Source organism: Taudactylus pleione, unplaced genomic scaffold (assembly GCF_031769625.1).
Source record: "Taudactylus pleione unplaced genomic scaffold, aTauple2 ptg000923l, whole genome shotgun sequence".
Classification (NCBI taxonomy): domain Eukaryota; kingdom Metazoa; phylum Chordata; class Amphibia; order Anura; family Myobatrachidae; genus Taudactylus; species Taudactylus pleione.
Genome location: NW_028285324.1, coordinates 748,201 through 761,340, shown reverse-complemented (window position 1 = coordinate 761,340; position 13,140 = coordinate 748,201). Strand labels below are relative to the sequence as shown.

The window sequence follows — 13,140 nt, the reverse complement described above, 5'->3', positions numbered from 1 at the left end:
CCAGCCTCCCACCCTGGGATCCCCCAGGAGGAGGCCCGTCACATCAGGCGGAGGGCTTGTCATCAGACTTGGCAGCCGGACGTCTGGTACTCCAAGGCTGCTTCTTAGGCCAGGCAGATTTCCCGTCGGTGGATAGCCTGGGAAAGGACTGAGTTCTAGCCTTACCTGGGGCCCGATAGGACGGAGTCCGAGCCCCTGAAGAGGCTGGAGCAGAAGGTAGACAAGCAGACTTAGCTGCTGCCAAGATATTCACAATCTTGTTCAAATCAGGGCCAAACAAAACTTTACCGTCATAAGGCAAACACCAACCCCTTCTTGGAATCTGCATCTGCCCTCCAAGAACGGAGCCACAGAGAGCGGCGAGCTGCAAAAGCCGCCGAGGAAATCCTGGCAACGCTGCCTCATTTATGTAGGTAGCAGAATCTCTGAGGTTTCCCACAAGATTCAGCTGTTCTCTGGTATCATTTGGGGCCAAGGATATTTCCGGGTTGTTAGCCCAACATTCCATGGCCCGAGCTACCCAGCAGATGGCCATAGCTGGTCTGCACACAGCCCCCGAAAGGGAATAAACAAATTTAAGGCAGACCTCTACCTTATCATCTGTAGAATCCTTCAGGGATGACATGGAAGGCATAGGTAGCGTTGCGTTCTTAACCAAGCGCGTGACATGGGAATCCACCACCGGTGGAGTCTCCCACTTGGTAAAATAATTCTCAGCAAAAAGGATAAGCAGAGGCTAGACGCTTCTGAGGTTGATGACGCTTCCCTGGCGTTTTCCATGCTAATAAGTGATTCACCAGTTGGTCAGACAATGGGAATATAGCCTCAGTCACCTTTTCTTCCATGAAATATGCATGCCTAGACTTAGGCACAGAAGGCTCATCCTCCTCAATTATCAGGGCTGCCCTCAGAGCCTGTATCAGAACTGGAATATATATTTTTGACTTCCCCTCTGCCTCCTGAGGAGGGGGCTCAGAGTCAGAATCATCCGGGGGCAGTCTACCCTCAGATGGCACATCATAGTCATCCCACACAGTAGTTTGCGACAACAGCAAGACTTTTATCCGGTCTGCTGATGGGTGCGTCATACACCATATGCCATACTTCAGTTGCATCTTGTAACACAGCAGGAAATGTATTAACCCACTGGGGGGAGGAGGAGGCAACAGCTGCATTGGTGTAGATGGTTGCAGCAGGTTTTGCGCTGGCAAAAGGTGCTGCTGTTGAAGACCGAACTGTGGAAACACAGGAGGGCCTGCCCAATGCCCCGCAATGGCCGTCAGTGCTTTTGCAAAGCACTCCCATGGTGGATCCTGCTGAGCGGCAGAAGCTGCAGAGGGACCTGGAGGGGTATAACACCGCAAACATAACTCCTCAGAGGCTATGTCCCCTGCCCCTAACAACACTGTACATTTTTTACAGCACAGCTTAGTAGGAGCCAAATTAGGCATATCACTCTCACTGCCAGACAGTGAAGAGGATACTACTCTTTAAATGTGACTACGTAGTAAGGTAACTGACTGCGATTTTAGCTGCACCCACACAACACCAGTGCTAAGGCTCAGAATAGCAAAAGAAGTACAGGGATAGCAAAAAAAGGCTGACTGTACAGAAGGAAACTCAGACAGACAGCGCCAGCATACAGTAGCAGATAATGCAGAATAATAACAATACCTGCACTTAATGGCACTTATTGGTCAACTACACAGACTTAGCGTCTAGTAGGACAAAGCGCTACATATACTGACCACCACCAAGAGGAGAGGTATGTAGGGGGACCCGGACTCCACACCGCCCGCCGAGATCTGCGACACGCAGCCAGGAGAAATGGCCGCCGAAGAACTCAGGGGAGCAGGGGAGGTGGAGCCAGAAGGCAGCGCGCTGTGCAGCGGGGAGGAGCCAGCTGTAAAACAGGGAAGGCTGCCTCCCCCGGCCAACGATTAACCCCTAAGATGCTGGACCGGTCCCGCAAGGAAGCGCAGGACTCAGTGCCTGGTTCCACACGCTGTCCCCAGCCCTCGAGGAAAAAGACTGCGATTCAGCGTGCACCACAGCGGTTGCGTGTCGCTTACCTGCTACCCTGTAGCATCCAGCTGCAGTCTAGGGATCCTATGGGGTCCCTGCTAGCAAAGACCCCAGAGGCCTGCCGAGATCCCCGGATCAGTACCGGAGTCTCTGCGCCAGCGGGGTGACAACGCGGAAGTGCGAACTTCCACTGGACTGTCCACACTAGAAGAAAATTATTCTTCTAATCTTCATACTTCAGGAGCTGTTTGCAACAGCCCCAGTGCGTGTTCAGTGATCCACCGAAACTGAGGAGCCTCTGGCCCGGGGGCGGGGTATAGAGGGAGACCCTTTGCATCCTGGGAGAAAAATGTACTGCGTAAGGTGCCCAGATGACTCTGCATTACCTATACCCCAAGGTCACCCTGTGGACCTTCTATGGACCCTGAAGTAGAAAGTCTAATTCATACACTCATCATCTTATTATTGCTATAGTCTCCTTATTGGTCTTCCACTAAACATACTTACACCCCTACAATCTATTTTTAGTGTAGCTACTAGACTGATCTACCTCGCAAAATGTTCTTCTGCTGCTGCTGTCAGACCCCACACTGAATTCAGTAAAAACCTGGTAACCAATGTAAAATACTTCTACTTTAGGCTATTTGCCAAACGAAACCAACATATATCTCTTCGCTTATCTCAAATTATCTCAAAGATCAACCCCTTCGCTCTGCACAGGATCTGCATCCCTCATCCACACTCATTACCTGCTCCCATTCATGGTTACAGGACTTTTTTCGGGCTGTCCTCTGAGTAATGCCCTCCCACGCACAACAATACTATCCACTAGTGTCCAAACCTTGAAGCATTCACTGAAAACTGGTCTCTTTATGTAAGATTATCAAATTCCACCCATGTAACCTCTAAATTAGTCAATTACCTACCCTCTAACTTTACATAATGTCGCTTTCTACATTCACATCACTGCCCAACAGGTATGGGATTGAAATGTCGGCGGCTGTACGACAGGATGAAGATCCTGACAGAGGCAGGTAAGTATCCTAACTTCCCCTGCCCCCCCCCCTAATCCTCCCTTAGTGGTACCTAACCCTAACCTCCCCTTACCGCTCCCTAACCCTCCCACCTAGGAGGTGCCTAATCCTAACCCCCCCCAAAACAAACCTAACACTAACCCAGCTAACTGCCCTAAGCCTAACCATTCCCCCCCGCGACTAACTGGACGCACGGCCCGTACTTGCCATGTTCGGGCACGCATCCTCCTGGATTCTGTCGTCGGGATTATGATGGGCGTCGGTATTTTGACGCCCAACATGAATCCTTTGCCAGCATTCAGCAGTCGGCGGTCACATAACTACATCCCGCCCAACATTCCTGTGTGACTGGGAGCATTCAGCCCATCAAGGACCCCTACAATCTGGCTGGACTGGTAGCACTTTTCCTTGTGCATCAATGCCTATTTCCCTACAGATTGTAAACTGGCAAGCAGGACCCACTTACCTGTCTATTATTAGCCAGTCTTGTTTTATTACTGGTCTCTTACTATTTTGTTCCCAATTGTATAGCGCAACAGATTATGCTGGTGCTATATAAGTAACTGTTAAACATTTGCTTTAAGTTTACTTTTATTATGATTATCTTTACCTTTAGAATCCTATATGGGCTTCTTTTCGGAGACTTCCTCAAAAGGGTTCCCCGTGGCTTGCGTATGCGCAGAAGGACTCCCGGGCCATAAGCCTTATCGGAAGAGGTGTCCTTTACTTAAATCTTCATACATACGGCGTTACTAAACTCTGATATGCATGCGATCACTTCAGGATGCATATTCACATTCAAAATGCATCCTGCCCATACTCAAAACAGGTCACATCATTTGTAAGAAGACATCCATCTTTCAAATGAAAGGCTTGAGTCTGTAGGTGCCAGCATAGGGTAGATAAGGAAGAGAGGATTAAAAAAGTGCTAGTTTCTGGCTTTTAAAAAGTTCTGCAATGTTCGTCCTGGAAGGGGCAGAGCTTAATGATGTCATGATGCAGTTATTAGGCCAAACACCCTGTCAGATTTGAGTGACAGGAATTGTAAAGGGGCAGGTACTTTTAGGTAAGTCCCCTTCCCCCATTTGAAATCCTGCAGCGTCCCACTCTTCTTTAGCAGCAAAGGTGTAAAACAGTATGGGCCTGATGCAGAGTTGGATGGAAATTAGCTGTATGTGCTACTACATTGTGCGACGGACCAATACCCTAGACTAGTCATCATCAGTGCAAACTTGAACAAGCATATACTTGGTGCAAAAGATACACCTGTAAACAGGTGTATCTACATTTATGCTCAACTCTCCATAGCTTGCAGTTCCTTTAACAAATGTAATTTGGAGATGCAATACTACTATATTCAGATCAGCAGTGACAGACAGGTGACATAAATAACAGATTATCTTGTTACAATGGCACCTGTCAAGGGGTGGGATAGATTAGGCAACAAGTGAACACGCAGTTCTTGAAGTTGATGTGTTGGAAGAAGGAAAAATGTAGAAGTGTTAAGGATCTGAGCAACTTTGACAAGGGTCAAATTGTGATGGCTAGACAACTAGGTCAGAGCATCTGCATAACGGCAGGTCTTGTGAGATGTTCCCAGTATGCAGTGGTTAGTACAGTGTTGGCTAACCTTGACACTCCAGCTGTTGTGGAACTATATATCCCAGCATGCCCTGCCACAGTTTTAGCATGCCCTAATAGCAAAACTGTAGCAGTGCATGCTTGGTTATGTAGTTCCTTAACAGCTGGAGTGTCAAGGTTAGCCAACACTGGGTTAGTACCTATCAAAAGTGGTCCAAGGAAGGACAACTGGTGAACCGGCAACAAGGTCATGGGCGCCCGTATGGTTCTATCCCACAGATTAGGTTCTGTATAACAAATTGAATAAGTTAATGCTGGCTATGATAGAAAGGTGTCAGAACACATAGTGCTGTGAGAATACACACTGCATCGCAGCTTTACCGCAGACCTGTCAGAGTGCCCATGGTGAGCCTTGTCCACCTCTGAAAATGTCTACAATGGGCATGGGAGAGTCAGACCTAGACCATGAAGCAATGGAACAAGGTGACCTACTCTTATAAATCACACATCCTTTTAATGTGGTCGTCAGGGTGCATGTGCATCATTTAACTAGGAAAGAGATGGAACCAGAATGAACTATGGGAAGAAGGCAAACCAGCAGAGGCAGTGTGATGCTCTGAGCAATGTTCTGCTGGGAAACCTTGGGTTCTGGCATTCATGTGAATGATATTTTGACACATACCACATTGTTGTAGTCCAAGTACACATCTACATGCCAACAGTATTCTCTGATGGTAGTGCCCTCTTACAGCATTATAATTAACCCTGCCACACTGCAATAACTGTTCAGGAATGGTTTGAGCAACATGACAGAGTTCAAGATGTTGACTTATTCTCCAGATTTCAATCCGATTAAGCATCTATGGTATGTGCTGGAAAAATGGAATTTTGGTACCTACCGGTAAATCCTTTTCTCTGATTCCACAGGGGACACTGGAGGTGCTTACGCTGGGGTATAGAGGCGTGGATAACTGGAGCCGGCACTTTAATTAATTTAGAAGTGTGAAGCTCCTCCCCCTCTATGCCCCATCAGCCCTCAGTTTAGAAAATGGAAGACCGAGAGGAGATGGAGAACAAGCTGAGTAATAAAAAGGAGAGAAGAACACACAATAACTGAATCATACAACATACAGAACAGACAGGCAAAGAGCGCAGAGGTGGGCGTCCAGTGTCCCCTGTGGAATCAGAGAAAAGGATTTACCGGTAGGTACCAAAATCCCATTTTCTCTTTCATCCACTAGGGGACACTGGAGGTGCTTACGCTGGGGACGTCCCAAAGTTTTCCCAACGGGCGGGAGCGCTCTGCGGCGCCTGCAGAACTAGACGGCCAAAACGGTATGCCGAAGCAGCAAACGTACCAAATTTGTAAAACTTGATGAACGTGAGAACTGAAGACCAAATGGCCGCACGGCACAATTGTGACGTGGAGGCTCCTCTACCGGCCGCCCATGACTCACCCACAGAACGTGTGGAATGAGCCAAAATGGACGATGGATGCCCACGGTCGGCACTGACATAAGGCTGATGAATAGTCAGCCGAATGCAACATGCCAAAATCTGCTTAGACGCTGGCCAACCCCTCCGAACAACAACATAGAGGACAAAAAAAAAAGACTCCTCAGACTACGAAGGGACGCTGTCCTGCAACATAGATGCGGAAAGACCTAACCATATCCAAGGTAGAAGAACCACCAGTTCTTCACCGACGACTGTACTAGAAGAGGCTGATTGAAATGAAAAGCCGACACAACCCTGGAAAGGAAGGCGGTATCGTCCGGAGCTCCACCCTAGGTGGCTATAAGACAGAGCACCCAAACCTGAAAATCTACGAGCTGAAGCGAGAGTCAGGAGGAGGACAGTCTTTCAATCCTGGTGCTTAAGATCAACTTCCTCCAAAAGGTTCAAACATGGGCGACTAAAGAAACAAAAGCACAAAGTTTAGATCCCAGGGAGCTATTGGAGGTACAAAAGGGGGCTGCACACGCAAGACCCCTAGAAGAAACTTTTGCACCTCAGGAAGGAGGGACAATTTCCCTTGAAAGAAAATGGAAAGGGCACAAACCTGCACCTTTAAAGGTTCCCAGGCCAGAATCCAGACCTGTCTGAAGGAAAAGCAGAAACGAGACAAAAGAAAAATTCTAGACGGAAGACACCGACTGGAACACCATTTGAGATATAAGCACGCCAGAAGCGATGATAATGCACAGCCGAAACTGGCTTTCTGGCGCGTATCATGGTAGGAATAACCGCGTCTGGTATGCCTCTGCATCCTAGGATATCGGTTTTAAGAGCCACCTCACGAAACGCAGTTGTGCTAAGATTGGGGTGTATGAAAAGGGGCCCTGCTGTAGAAGATCCGGGCGCCGAGGAAGGGGCCATGGATCATTCGACAATAGGGACCGAAGGTCCGACAATCAACTTCTCCGAAGCCAGATCGGAGCCACGAGAATTACAGAGGCTGTCTCTTGTTTATCCTTTGTAGAAGACGAGGAAGAAGCGGAATAGAAGGAAAAAGGTAAACGAAGTCGTAGATCCACGGACTTGTCAGAGCGTCTACTGCTTCCGCTTGCAGATCTCGAGTCTTGGACACATATACCGGGAGCTGACAATTCAGTCGTGACGCCATGAGGTCCACCTGAGGAACTCCCCATCGACGTATCAGCGCGATGGATGAAGCATCCATTCCCCGGGATGGACATCCTGTCGATTTAGGTAATCTGCTTCCCAGTTGTTCACACCCGGAATGAATACCGCCGACAGGATTACTGACTGGTTCTCAGCCAACCGGAGGATCTGAGTTACTACTCGCATAGCCATGCGACTCCAAGTTCCTCCTAGGTGGTTGATGTAAACGACGTCGCGTTGTCGGCCTCAACTCTTACAGGACGAGCCTGTAGAAACTCTATTGTCTCTATCAGAGCATTGTAAATTGCTCTGAGTTCCAACACATTTATGGGCCACGTCTGTTCTAGAGGAGACCATCTACCCTGAAAGTGGAAATAAAGGACTACTGCTTGCCATCCTCGGAGGCAGGTATCCGTGTTACGATGATCCAGTCTCCCACTCCGAATTTACGGCCCGCTAAAAAATTGGTGGATTGCGTCCACCCGAAAAGGGCCACTCTGGTAACCGGGCTCAGACAGATCTGTCGATGTAGAAGCAGATGAGACCCTGATCCCTGTGCTAACAGGTCCAGCTGAAAAGCCGTCCGAACTTCAGTGCCTCAAAGGCAGCTACCATCCTTCCTAAGAGACGCAGACAAAGAAGCATTGATACCTTCCCTGTTCTGAGGACCAGCTGGACTAACAACAGGATATCCCTGGCCTTGTCTGTTGGAAGAAAAATCCTCTGTGATTCCGTATCCAATATCATGCCCAGAAATAGAAGTTTCTGGTACAGATTGAGATTTGACTTCTTGAAGTTGACTATCCAACCGTGTTGGTTTAGAGTGTGATAGGTCAGTAAGGCATATCTAATAAAAGAGATACCGATGGAGCCTTGAGCAACAGATCGTCCAAATAAGGGATTATGCGGGGAGCCGAGGATAACCCGAACGGCAATGTCTGAAACTGGCAATGATCTTAATTATGGCAAAATTCAGAAAAGCCTGGTGTGGTTCCCAAATGGGAACCAGGAGATAAGCATCCTTGATATCCAGGGATAATAGGAACTCCCCTGGTTTCAAGCTCACAATGTTCACTCCTGATGACCGAAGGACGATACATCTTCAGATACAGGTTTAAAGACTTAAGGCTTAGTATGGGTCTGACCGAACCATCCGGTTTGAGCACTACAAACAGGTTTGAGTAAAAAAAAAAAAAAAAACCCCATACCTCGCTAATGCTCCGGAACCGGAACTAGCACAGATGACACACTAGAGACCTAAGAGCCTCCTGTAGAATTCGTAGTGAAGAACCGAGGTGGAGGGGGGGGGCTTCGAAGTCTATTAGGTACTGTGAATCCACGGTTCTGAAGAGGTCTGGTTCCAAACCTGTTGAAATTCTTGCAAGCGGGCTCCCACCGCAGGAGACCCCAGGTGGGCCGGAAGACCGTCATGCTACCTGTTTTTCAACTGGTTTGGGCTCTGGTCTACGTGGAACCGTGTAAGGACGACCTTTAACTCTGCCGCCTCCGGTTGCGTGGGAACTCTCTTGCTCTACCACGAAAGGAATGAGGCGGTCGAAAGGAATCAAACGAAGGTCCAGTATAAGGTCTTCTGGGATCCTGAAATAGCAGATGCAGATATGCGAACACTAATCTGACTGATCAGCCCAGCACATCACAGCCTTGTTAACCCAGGCGGAAACAAGGGTAGGTCCAAGTTGAGCTCCCGCTGCGGTATATATAGATCCTAGTGTTGTCTCCAACCTACGATCCTAAGGGTCCTTTAAAACAGTAGCTCCCGACACCGGAAGTGCCGTTTTCTTAGAGAGACGGGAAACAGACATCTATAGGAGGAGGTGTTTCCCACTTCTCCATCATGGATGATGGAAAAGGGAAGCGAGACGGAAACCTACGTGGAATTTGGAACCACTTATCTGGCTGCATTGCTCAACAGATGCCGTCTTATAAGCACCGCGCATCGAGGAATTCTTCGACCAACTCTCCTGACTGGAGAACAGACATTAGAGTACGTTTTTGTGAGTTTTTTTTTTTTTTGTAGGAAGTGAAGGGTGCAGGCACCGCTGCACCCCTTACCTGACCCAGGGTGTCTGGAGATTTGGTTAACCCAGCTATCCAGGGAGGTTAAAACCTGCGCGCCTCAGCCAACTTTGCTAAGTCTGACATAACTCCTACCACGTCAGTGGCCCCTGGCGGTGTAGGAGAGTTAGTAATCGCCATCTGTGGATCCGTTGTTAGCATCACATAACGTACAGCACCTGGTATTCCCAGGCGGTCCCATCCAAGTACTAACCAGATCTGACCCTGCTTAGCTTCCGAGATCGGGAGTGTTCAGGGTGGTGTGGCCGTAGGCTGGACCCCGCATGTGGCTTGGTCTGTTTGTTGTTACACTCAGAACAGACAAACAGCCTTTGAGAAGCCTTGGTTCTGTTGGACATGGTACACACAGTCACTCAGAGAAACAGCATAAAACAGAAAAGACACAGACATATAAAAACAAGAAGGCTGTGGGACACAGAGGAGGAGAAACCCCCCTCCCACAGATCAGACTCCACCTGCACTTACACCCCAGTTACTTACAGCCTCTTTACCAGGATGTAATCAGGAGATGTACTTGTCCTGCAGCAGAGGAATGGCAGCAGAGGAGTCCAGCCTTCTCTTACACTGTAATCTCCTTGTAATGGAGACGCAGTATGAGCTGCTGTTCATGAAAGAACGGCAGCCCTGCTGTTATACAGCCATTGCCGCGTAGAGGAGAGAGACCCGCGCTGCCGTTAAGCTCCGCCCCTTCTTTATGCCCGAAAGGGCTATACAAGATGTCTGGCCATTAACCTTCCCCCCGCGTGCCTCACCGCATGTACAGCGGGGATAGGGAGAGCAGGTGCAGCCGCGCGCTAGCGCATTTAATTAGCTGCCCCAGGCCACTCAATGAGCGGGGAGAGGGAGAGCCGGGGGCCACGCTGTACCGCTTTAGTCCTCAGGCCCACGCCTCCTGTAATAGCAGGGGGAGGGAGAGACGTTGCAGCCGCGCGGTAGCGCTCAGTATCAGCCCCGCGCCTCCTGTAATAGCAGGGGGAGGGAGAGCAGGCCAGCCGCGCGGTAGCGCACTTAATAGCTGCCCCAGGCCACTTAATGAGCGGGGAGAGGGAGAGCCAGGTGGCGCGCTGTAGCGCTCAGTCATCAGCCCCGCGCCTTGTAATAGCGCGGAGAGAGCTCTGCTTAGCAGCCCCGCATGCAGTGTAAGAGCGGGGATAAGGACTTAGTCAGCAGAGCAGGGAGCCGTCTGCATTAGCTGCCCAGCACACTAAGTTCTGTAAGAACGCTGGGCAGCGGCGGAAGCGGGAGCCGGGGGATGCGCAGGTGGTTACTCACAGCGTGGTCCCCGATGGAGTCTCTCTGCAGCTTCAGCACTTCTCTCTTCCTTGTTGAGAATGTGCTGTGGCGGTAAGGAGCTGTCAGTGCTTTTAGTATAAGCGCTGTGCACTCCTTCCTGCCTCCTATAAGGCAGGGCGCCAGGTACCCGGACCCCACCTTTAGAGAGGTGGCGAAGGGTACCTAAAAGTGTTAAAAAGATGCAAACAAAATAAAATAACCTAAATAAATAAAATAGATGTGTTGCTGGAGCACACGGATTGTGACCAGCTCCTAGTAGGCACATTTTCTAAACTGAGGGCTGATGGGGCATAGAGGGGGAGGAGCTTCACACTTCTAAATTAATTAAAGTGCCGGCTCCAGTTATCCACGCCTCTATACCCCAGCGTAAGCACCTCCAGTGTCCCCTAGTGGATGAAAGAGAAAAGAAGTTTGAGTTATGAACGCCCCACCTAGCAACTTAAAGGACTTAAAAGGATCTGCTGCTAATGTCTTAAACTGGCCACACACCTGCAAACGATGTGATGTCATCAGTAATCTCCCTTGAACTCGGCAGCTCCAGGACACGATGTGGTGCATAAACTGTACAATCTGATAAAAGATATATCATGCATGATCCAACATTTAAAAAAAAAAAAAAAAAAAAAAACCTCACATGCACTTTTACTCTCCTAGTATCCCTGTATCCATTCACATCCACTTGTCAATGTAGAAATCCATGGATACTCGCCTATTCCTTCTGTGAATCACATCCTCAAGTGCCAGCATGCAGGGCATTACGGGCCTGCTGGTACCTGTAGTTCACCTGGAAACGAAAAATTAAAATAAACAAAACACACCACGATAGTAAAAGTTTATTAAAACATACATGCACACTCACACTCATCTAGTATCTCTGTGGCCATTCACGTCCACCATGTAGAAATCCACGCTAAGGTAACCTTATCGGTTCTCAACATTGGCTTCAATGGTGGGAATCGCTCATTGGCTCGCCTCTCTCAGCCAATGAAAGCTCAGCACACAGAAATCCCGCAGCTGAGCGGACATTCGGGTAGTACTGTCTTTAGAGGATAGTACCAGTTCGCAGATCAAGACAAATCATTTTTTTGTTTTCCGAAGACCTTAGATGCCTTCTTGGAACGAAGAGTACGTGATCCACGCAAGAATAAGGGGAGTGGACGTGAGTGGCTACAGGTATACTAGGCGAGTATGTATGATTGTAAGTGTGTATGTATGTTTTGAGAAAATGTTACTATCACGATTTGTGTGTCTTGTGTTTATTTTAATATTATCTTTTGCAGGTGAACTACAGGTACCAGTGGGCCGGTAATGCCCCACATTCTGGTACTTGTGGTTCTCCATGTACCAACATGTAGGGGAGGATTGCTGGGACCTGTAGTTCACCTGCAAAAGACAATATCACTTCTATTTTTTTTACACTACACTTACAATAACACTATCAACCCGGCACCTCTGGCCAGGGGTGCCGGGGATAGCCCCGGGCTATCAACCCAGGCCTGGAGTGCACTGGAGAGGAAGACCTCTTTATTAGGGGGGTCCCAACCTCCCCAGGGATCCTCAGCCTAGCGGTCAGGGGTAATGCTTTGGCCGGGAGAGCTGGTAAAAGGGTTCCCCTGTCTGTGACAGTACTCCACCGCTAGAAAGAGTCCGGTGCTGGTTATGGAAAATACACTGTATTTCCAAAACCAGGACCTGCTCGATTATCCCAGTGCTCGTTGTGCTAAATACAGGGGACCCCTACGCCTTTTGTCCCCTGTATTTTCACAACCAGCACTGGCTCTGGAAAGCCCGGTGCTGGTTGCGCTTTTGAGGGGGGGGGGGAGCATGTTTTTTTTATTTTAAACACTTTTTAATCATTTATTTATTTATTTTAGCACAGATGCATGCACAGATCTCACTGATCCGTGCATGCATCTGTGTAAAGTAAATACGTCGGCATCGTACAGATTGGGTCGACATATTGTTCAGGCATAAAACACTGAATGATATGCCGCGCATTTGCACTCATGATTTGCACATATTAAGCTCGATTTGTAATTACAATTCGTCGGAATCGGCCAAATTGTGCATAGTACAGTCTAGTGTTTGGCCAGCTTTAGTGTCAGATACCACAGAACACCTTCAGAGGTCTAGTGAAGTCCATGCCTCAACGGGGTCAGCGCTATTTTGGCAGCACAACGAGGTCACATGGCACATCCAAGGTGTCCATCAGTGCTCAAGGTACGCCACCCATACTGAGAGGCATGTCTCTATTAGCTCTCTTTCTGTGCAGCTTACTGCCCGTTGTGTGGCCCCACCCCCCAGCTCTGCAAGCAGTGTCTGACTATACAGAAGAGAGGCTGAGCTGTTGCTGCCTCATATCCCTGCAGTGCCACAGAGCTCTACAAAGCTGGTGAGTGTTAACTATAAAAATTATTACAATAAACAAAGAAGAGGTTTATTTATTTATAGTAATTTTTATATAAAATTTAGGGAGTATGACAGA

At 48.6% G+C, this 13,140-nt stretch overlaps 1 protein-coding gene across 16 annotated transcripts in view; it reads right to left on the bottom strand.

Moving 5' to 3' along the window:
* Positions 1-13,140, bottom strand: part of LOC148473391 (uncharacterized) — a 56,071-nt gene that overhangs the window by 9,180 nt on the left and 33,751 nt on the right. Inside the window, exons 4-5 of one of the 16 annotated variants that reach the window (XM_088459644.1) lie at positions 11,365-11,439; positions 11,145-11,225 (exon numbers count right to left, since the gene is read on the bottom strand). The exons of 13 other annotated variants lie outside the window; for them this stretch is intronic. The gene's annotated coding sequence lies outside the window, so the exon portion shown is untranslated. Of the gene's footprint in view, positions 1-3,669; positions 3,770-11,144; positions 11,226-11,289; positions 11,440-13,140 lie in introns of those variants that run through there. 2 more of the 16 variants (XM_088459643.1, XM_088459656.1) reach the window with 2 other exon arrangements.